Source organism: Scyliorhinus torazame, chromosome 1 (assembly GCF_047496885.1).
Source record: "Scyliorhinus torazame isolate Kashiwa2021f chromosome 1, sScyTor2.1, whole genome shotgun sequence".
NCBI lineage: Eukaryota > Metazoa > Chordata > Chondrichthyes > Carcharhiniformes > Scyliorhinidae > Scyliorhinus > Scyliorhinus torazame.
In genome coordinates this window covers 275,386,415-275,395,001 of record NC_092707.1, presented here as the reverse complement: position 1 = coordinate 275,395,001, position 8,587 = coordinate 275,386,415, and positions in this window count along the sequence as shown.

Below are 8,587 nucleotides of genomic sequence, written 5' to 3'. Positions count from 1 at the left end.
TATTTACTTGGATGGAATGGCTACTCTATGAGTGTGTACACAAAAAAGGAACACATATCCCTTTAATCTATTGCTGACCACTGTTATTTCACCAAAAAAATGGATGGTGTTTTGCACTTAAAACATATCCATTTCTGAAAAGATTGCTATGAGAGGAAAACTAGACGGGTAAACAAGTGGCTTGTAATTATGAACAAGGGACTTAATGCCTAGGTGTGCACAATTACAGGAAAATGTTAAGACTTGTTCTGTTGCCAAATTGTTGTGAAATACAGGTTTATTTGTTCTGGAAGTCCAGCAATGTTAGAAGAAAGAAAGAGCATGTACACTTAAAGAGTGCCTTTCATGGTCTAAGGATATTTTCAAATGTTTCATAGCCAATAAAGTACCTTAGAAAAACTGTGTAAGAGTAGGCAGAAGCCAATTTACACCCATCCAGGTCCCATTAGCAGCAATGAGGTGAATGACCAGATAATCTGATGTTACTGATAGATGATCTATTATAATACAATTGGATTATCTAAAATTTCTGAATTTGTTTGCAGTATCTCTCAGAAAAATCTGTTGACAGTGCTGAAGGCTATTAGAGTTCACGGGAGAAATAAAAGTATGATTGTAGTTCTACATGATACAGACTGCTACAATCAGGACAATATTTGCTGAAACTGCTTCTGGTGCAATCGTGCATTGGATGAGATCAGGCTGTCTTCTTTCACTATTGATCTATAACAGAATCCATGATAAAATAAACACTAGACAAAGTACAGAAAGGTGTCAAAGTAGGAAATCAATTGGTGAAGGTATTGATAATTGCAAACTACTCAGCCCTAGTGGCTAGAACAGCAGAATATCTATAGATACTAATAGATAGACTGAATGAAGTGATGAAAGCTCACATACTGAAAATTAATTTTTGTAAAAAAGACAAAGATTGGAGGAAATAATGATGGGAAAGCACAAGTCAAGATAAATGGCCAACAACTGAAACAGGTATCTCAATTGAAGTACTGAGGAATCATCTTGTTAGAAGATGGTTGCTGCCAGAAATAAATCTGTGCTAGAGTAACAATGGCAAAGCATACATTCTCCAAACATAAATAATTGCTTAGCATAGGAATGTATAATGATCTTAAGAAAATAATTATCAAGATTGCAGCTTGAAGTGACTTGCGGTACAGGGCTGAAATTCGGACCTTAGAAAAATGGACATTGAAACGTTAGAAAATTGTGAAATGTGGTTCTGGAGAAGGATGGAGTTGTTCAGTTGGAGAGAATACAAGAACAATGAAGATATTCTCAGGATAGTGAAGGAGGAAAGATTGTTCGTGAATATTATCAAGAAAAGGCAACAAGGTTGCTTGGCCAGATCCTATGGCATGATGTTATAATGTTATAAATGACTGTTTATTGAATGAGCTGAAGACTCGCTAAGTTTTAAAAAGACTCAAGTGAGTCTCAAAATGGACAAACATTTACATAACTACATCTGATAATTTCCAAATCCATCAGAACAGAGACAGCTATCTGGGGGTAACCCACAAAGAACAATAAGCTTAAATGAGTATGAATTGCCATCTCCTGAACTACTCAAAGACATTCAGACATAATCTAATTATTCAGGTGGGTGAGGACCAACCCATTAAATTCAATCACTTTGAGGGCAGCACGGTGGCGCAGTGGTTGGCACTGCTGCCTCACGGCGCTGAGGACCTAGTTTTGATCCCGGACCCGGGTCACTGTCTGTGTGGAATTTGCAGATTCCCCCCCCGTGTTTGCGTGGGTCTCACCACCACAACCCAAAGCAGGGTAGGTGAATTGGACACGCTAAATTGCTCCTTAATTGGAAAAAAAGATTTGGGTACTCTGATTTTGTTTTTCAATTTGGATGATGAACCCTGGCTGAGAAAAGAGGGCCTCACCAATCATCTTAATGGAATCAATTTAAACAATGGGCCTCAAATGAGCCTGTTATGACCATATTTGGTAACTGGTTAGTCTGTTAAGTAAGGAAAGTCATGTGTTTTCAAATTCGCCTTTTGTGTAAAGGGACACTGATTTCAGGGTCCGCGTGCAGAAAAGCCGTGAGTCGGTAGCTGCAAAAAGAAGACTCGTGGTCCTTTCTCTCTCTGCCTCCAGTCATTCTGCAAGCCATTGTGCCTTGCCTGTATGCTGACCAAACACTGCAGACAGTGTCTTTAACGTAAACCAAGTAGCTGCTGGTTCCAAAAGAAGAAATAAAGATCATCCGTAAACATTTTAAATAGTCTCGATGCAGAACCCAGAAAGGTCTCCGATCCCAACCTAAAACCATCCAAGTTATCAGTCTGCAGGATCTATGATGTGGAGTTGCCGGTGTTGGACTGGGGTGAGCACAGTAAGAAGTCTTACAACACCAGGTTAAAGTCCAACAGGTATGTTTCAAATCACTAGCTTTTGGAGCACTGCTCCTTCCTCAGGTGAATGAAGAGGTCAATTCCTGAAACATATATATAGCCAAAGTCAAAGATGCAAGACGATGCTTTGAATGTGAGTCTTTGCAGGTAATTAAGTCTTTACAGATACAATCTCTAGAAACTCCCTGGTTTCACAACTGCCTTTTCTAGCCAGATCAAATGGCACTCTGCGCAATTTCAAAGTGCTGGCGAGGATTGTACAGCGAGCTTGGGGAGGGGTTGTTAACCTAACCTCGCCAGCAAAGCTGGGATTCAGACACTACAGCACCATTTTTAAAGGGCGCCCCAATCTCAAAGCAAAGGTAAAGGCCTCCCCTTCCTACCCCCCACCTCCCCAGACATCAGGGTCCCCGGCATACAAGGGGGAAGACCCTCAACCGTCCAACACAGAGGGCCAATCTCACCAGTCAAAGGTCAGGTCACCCACCCCCCTCCCACCATGCAAGCATCAGGGTACCCTGGCCCCCACCCCCATCTCCGCAGGCAACAGGGCAACCCCCCATTCTAAGTGTTCGTTTCTCCCCCCACAACCACTATCGACCCCCCCACCCATATAATGGGAACACCCCCAATGGGGGGAGCATCTGATGTTGCCCGAAGATACGACGTCAAGCTGTTAAATTACATTTAGATATATTCTAATTTATTGAAATCAGGTCCATACCCTTTCTGGGCATGAACCTGATTGTGTCATTGGGGAGAACCCAGGAATATCGAGCTCGGAAATCTCACCGGCGCAAATGTCATTATAGTCCTCTCGCAATAAGTAGCGGCCAGAATGGGATTTGCCCCATGGCAAACGGGCCCTGCAAATCCTGCCCACTATTTCCTTTTAAAAATTTCAAGATAACCTGTCTTTTTGTGTCTTTTACAGTCACAGAATTGGTAAGTAAATTATTTTTTAAAAAACCATCTATTGCAGTCAGCCGAGCGGTGGAAAGAGAGGGGAACCATTTGACCACTTTTCACCTGGCTGTAATACAGGAGAACTTGTTGAAGGAGGCGATTGAAAGAAGATTAGAGGGATGCGGACCAGGTAGAAAGTGAATGATGACGTTAGACAACTTGAAATTGAAAATGGGAGGCTTCTATGAGCAACTGAAGAGGAAAATGCCGAATTATGAGGCATAGAGCAACGAACAGAGGACCTGTCATTAAGCAGCTGTGACCTCTTTAGTTTGATATAGAAATTACAACTATAAATAAGAAAATAGCTAGGATAAGATCTTCTCTCTTGCTGGTGAAAAAATGTATTAACTAGTGTAAATTTTTTCTGGGCAGGTTTTGAAACAACTCATGCAATATTTAAAAGAGTAATTTTTCTAAGATTTGAAGACATGACAAATTGATGTGCCAACTGGAACCAGTTGGAATACACCTACAGTAATGATGCTGAACTACTTGTAATGATGCTATAGGGGCACTTTAATAAGCTCAGATCTACAAAATACTGTCTGGTACAGATGCTTCTATTGATTAGATCAGCGGCAAATTGTAAGGCCAAAATCCATTGAGCCCTGTGTTGGCAGCCCTCCCGATTTTTGCAATTAAAATATTGCAGCCTGTGTTAAAATTATTGTTTGTGAGAGTGTTGTGCACTTTGCACTTGGCACGGTTGATTAACAGCTTCAGAATTAATGTGCACTGAATCCTGGGTCAGGGCCTATGACTCAACAGATGTTGTGCATGTGCAACGTTTTGCAAAGCCTTACAGATAAAATGAAATTATGTGGTGCCTTTGAAATTTTGATGTTTGTAAAGCTCGGGTGCATGTTCACAATATTTATAAATTTGTTGGGCAATAGAAATAAAATTGAAGAAATATCTAAGATCTGTAATGCTCTGCTTGAAAGCATGGGCGAAATTCTCCGTTATCGGCGGAAAGTCCGCCGATTGGCGCAAAAAACGGCGCAAATCCGACTTGCGTCACGTCGGAAAAATGGGTCGAAAGTCTCCGGCCCGAAGTGGGCTAGCAGCGACGTAACGGGATCCACGCTTGCGCAGTGGTTCACGCCGTGCAGCGTCATACGCGCCGCACGGCGTGACGGCTCATAAGGCCACGCTGCTCCCCCCCCACCCGACCGGAACACCCAACCGCAACACCCGACTGGATGGCTGGCCGCCGCTCAGCCCCGAGGTTCGAGTCACGGGATGTGGAGGCGCTCCTGGACGCGGTGGAGCAGAGGAGGGACGCCCTGTATCCCGGGCACGGCCGCAGAGTTGCCCCACGCCACAGCCGGAGTCTGTGGAGGGAAGTGGCAGAGGCCATCACCGCTGCGGCCCTGACACCACGGACAGGCACCCAGTGCCACAAGAAGGTGAACGACCTCGTCAGAGCAGGCAGGGTGAACCTCCCCATATCCCCCCTCCCCCATATCCCCCCTCCCCATATCCCCCCTCCCCATATCCCACCCTCCCCCATATCCCCCTCCCCATATCCCCCTCCCCCATATCCCCCCTCCCCCATATCCCCCTCCCCCATATCCCCCCTCCCACATATCCCCCCTCCGCCATATCCCCCCTCCCCATATCCCCCCTCCCCCATATCCCCCCTCCCTCATATCCCCCCTCCCCCATATCCCCCCTCCCCCATATCCCCAAGTGAATCCAGCCCTAACCTTAACCTCTGCAATGCACGCGCAACCGATGGCATGCATTCATATACCTGCCTAACAGTGTTGCCTTTTACCCCTGCCACCCCCCACAGGATAAGCGCGCACACAACAATAGGGAGCATGTGAGGACTGGAGGAGGCCCCGCTGATGAGAGGCCACTGACCGAACACGAGGAAAGGGCCCTGGAACTGGCTGGCGGACCTGATGACTGGGAGGTTGCTGATGCAGAGGTCGAGGGCGTAGTAGCAAGTGAGCCACCGACAGCCCGTCCCCATATCCCCCCTCCCCGATATCCCCCTCCCCCATATCACCTGATCACTGCTTGATGTCTAACCATGCTGCTTCATTGTGTATCGCAGGACCAAACGTCCAGGCACCCATCCCCGCAGATGCAGACCGCCCGCAGGATGCCCCTCGGAGGCCACGGGAGACGGAGAGACCCGGACCCTCCAGCATGCGACGCCCGCAGGATGCCCCTCGGAGGCCACGGGAGACAGAGAGACCCGCACCCTCCAGCATGCGATGCCCGCAGGATGCCCCTCGCACACCACGGGAGACGGAGAGACCTGCACCCTCCAGCATGCGACGCCCGCAGGATGCCCCTCGCACACCACGGGAGACGGAGAGACCCACACCCTCCAGCATGCGACGCCCGCAGAATGCCCCTCGCACACCATGGGAGACGGAGAGACCCGCACCCTCCAGCATGCGACGCCCGCAGGATGCCCCTCGGAGACCACGGGAGACGGAGAGACCTGGAGCAACAGGGAGACGACACCCCCGTCACGTGCGGGAGCGACCACCCAGCGACGAGGAGGGCAGCCACAGGCCCCCGTCACATCCGAGCCAGGACACCACTACCCAGGACACCACTACCCAGGACACCACTACCCAGGACACCACTACCCAGGACACCACTACCCGGGACACCACTACCCGGGACACCACTACCCGGGACAGCACTGCCCAGGACACCCCTACCCGGGACAGCACTACCCAGGAAGACAAAATACCGGACAGTGACTCAGAGTGGATGGGTGGAGACGAACCCCCACCCCAAAGTGCCATGGACTCAGAGTGGGACGAAGAGCACGACACAACGCCACTGCTGTCACCAACACCCTCCACCATCGCAGAAACACTCACCTCGGTTGGGCACTTTAGTGATGAGGCGTCTGATACACTCACTGGTGCGCACAACACAGCCGTCCCGGTACAGCAGGTGGAGGTAGGAGCAGCAGAGGGGCCGGGCGGTCGGAGGGCAGCCCAGCCCAAGCAAACATCTGCCGCCCAGATGGATCCCGGGTTCCTGGAGTTACCACACCCACACATAGATCCGATGCAACCACCGACCCGGAGACGAGCGAAGAGGGTGACGGGCGACTTGCGGCGGCTGCGGTCGCAGGTGGAGGAGTCCACCCGCGTCCAGGAGCTGGGAGTGGTGCCGGTCATGCGTGCCACCCAAGCTGACACCGCACGGGTGGCGTCCGCGGTGGAGGCAATGGGTGCGACGGTGTCAGACATGGGGAACGGTTTGCGAGGCCTGGGGCTTTCCGTGCAGGCGGCATCTGTGGCCCAGGAAATGGCTGCCCTCTCACAGGAGTCCATGAGCCAGTGCCAGCGCCAGATGGCAGAGGCGCTCAACGCCATAGCCCAGTTTCTGCAGGCCATGGCCCAGTCTCAGCAGGCCATGGCCCAGTCTCAGCAGGCCATGGCCCAGTCTCTGCAGGCCATCGCTGAGGGCAACGGCGCCAGTGGCCATGTGCGAGCCGGTGTCGCACTGTCACAGACAGGGTTTGCCAACCCCCTGGGCTCCATGGCTGCAAACCTGCAGACCCCTGTCGATACCAGCACGGGCCTCCAGGACTGGCAGCGCCAGATGTCGGAGGGGCGTTGGATGGCCAGTCCGTTCGCATCCCCCACCTATGTAGAGGCCTGGGGGCCATCGGGCACCCCGAGGGAGGAGGAGGTGGTGTGGTCCGTCCCGGCTCCCCCTGTAGGGGAGGTCCTGGTACACCGCGACACCTCGGACTCCCCCCCTTCCTTCCCAGGTGCATCTGGTGGGCAACGGGCAGGACAGGCTGGCAGCTCGCCATCCCAGTCGCCCGGGCCGCAGCCTGGCCCATCTAGGCCAGGACGCCCCAGGAAACGGCCGCCAAAGGGATCCAGTGTCAGAGGGCAGGAATCACAGGAGTCCACCTCCAGTTCTGCTGTACCGTCTGGGGAACCACGTAGACGTAGTCAAAGGGCCCGTAAGGCCAAACAATTAGACACTGAGTAAGTTGGCACGGGTGCAGGGCACAGATAAGTTTTAGGGGCTAGGGCACATGCATGAACTCCTTTGGTTATTAAAGTCAATGTTACACCTACAGAAGCTGCCTTTGTGCTCTGTCCAAAGCGTGCGGGGGTGTCATGTACGTTGAGCGCAAGTGTGTGTGTGAGGGGTGGTCTTACCTTAGCCCCAAGTGAGTCTGCCCCGTTCCCCCTGGGCCGCCATCAACATCCCCCCCGGGCAGAGGACGGGACCGTGCGCTGCAGTGTCACAGCCGCATGCAGGGATGGTCCGGGTGGATGGTAGTACTGTGGCCATGGGTCAGACATAGTACAACGATGTAGAGCCAGGAGCTCACCGCAGGGCGGGTTGTCATCATCCTCCATGGCCTGCAATAGACACGCGTCCACCCGCAACTGTGTGAGCCCGGCCCGTTGTGCCGCAGGTGGATCGGCAATGGGGGGTGGGGGGGGGGGGGGGTGTGCATGCGGGTGGGGTGTGTGGGGTTGGGGAGGGGGGTGAGGGCGCTGGGTGGGTGGATGGGTGGGGGGTGTGGGTGGTTGGCTGTTGCCATGGTGTGCAGTCTGTAACCATACTACCCGATTCCCACGCCCATCTAGTCAGTGAAGCGGGCGGCTATCAGTCTGTCCCGTGCCCGCTGGGCCAGCCGGTAACGGTGGACAGCCACCCGCCTGTGTCTACCCCGTCTGCCCTGACCATTACCCCCATCCTCCTCATCTGGGGAGGACTGCGCCTCTTCCTGCTGCTCCTCCAGTCCGCCCTCCTCTGCCTGCGGCACATCGCCCCTCTGCTGGGCTATGTTGTGCAGGACGCAGCACACCACAATGATGTGGCCGACCCTATCTGACCGATACTGGAGGGCGCCCCCAGAGAGGTCCAGGCACCTAAAACGCATCTTCAGCACGCCAAAGCACCTCTCTATCACTCCCCTTGTCGCTACATGGGCATCATTGTAGCGGTTCTCCGCCTCATTGCGTGGCCTCCGTATAGGCGTCATCAGCCACGATCGCAATGGGTAGCCCCTGTCGCCCAGCAACCAGCCCCTCAGCCGGGGATGGCGTCCCTCGTACATGCCGGGGATGGATGACCGCGACAACACGTATGAGTCGTGTACACTGCCTGGGTAACGGGCGCAGACGTGCAGGATCATCATGCGGTGGTCGCAGACCACCTGTATGTTCATCGAATAGGTCCCCTTCCTATTGGTGAACACGGCCCTGTTATCT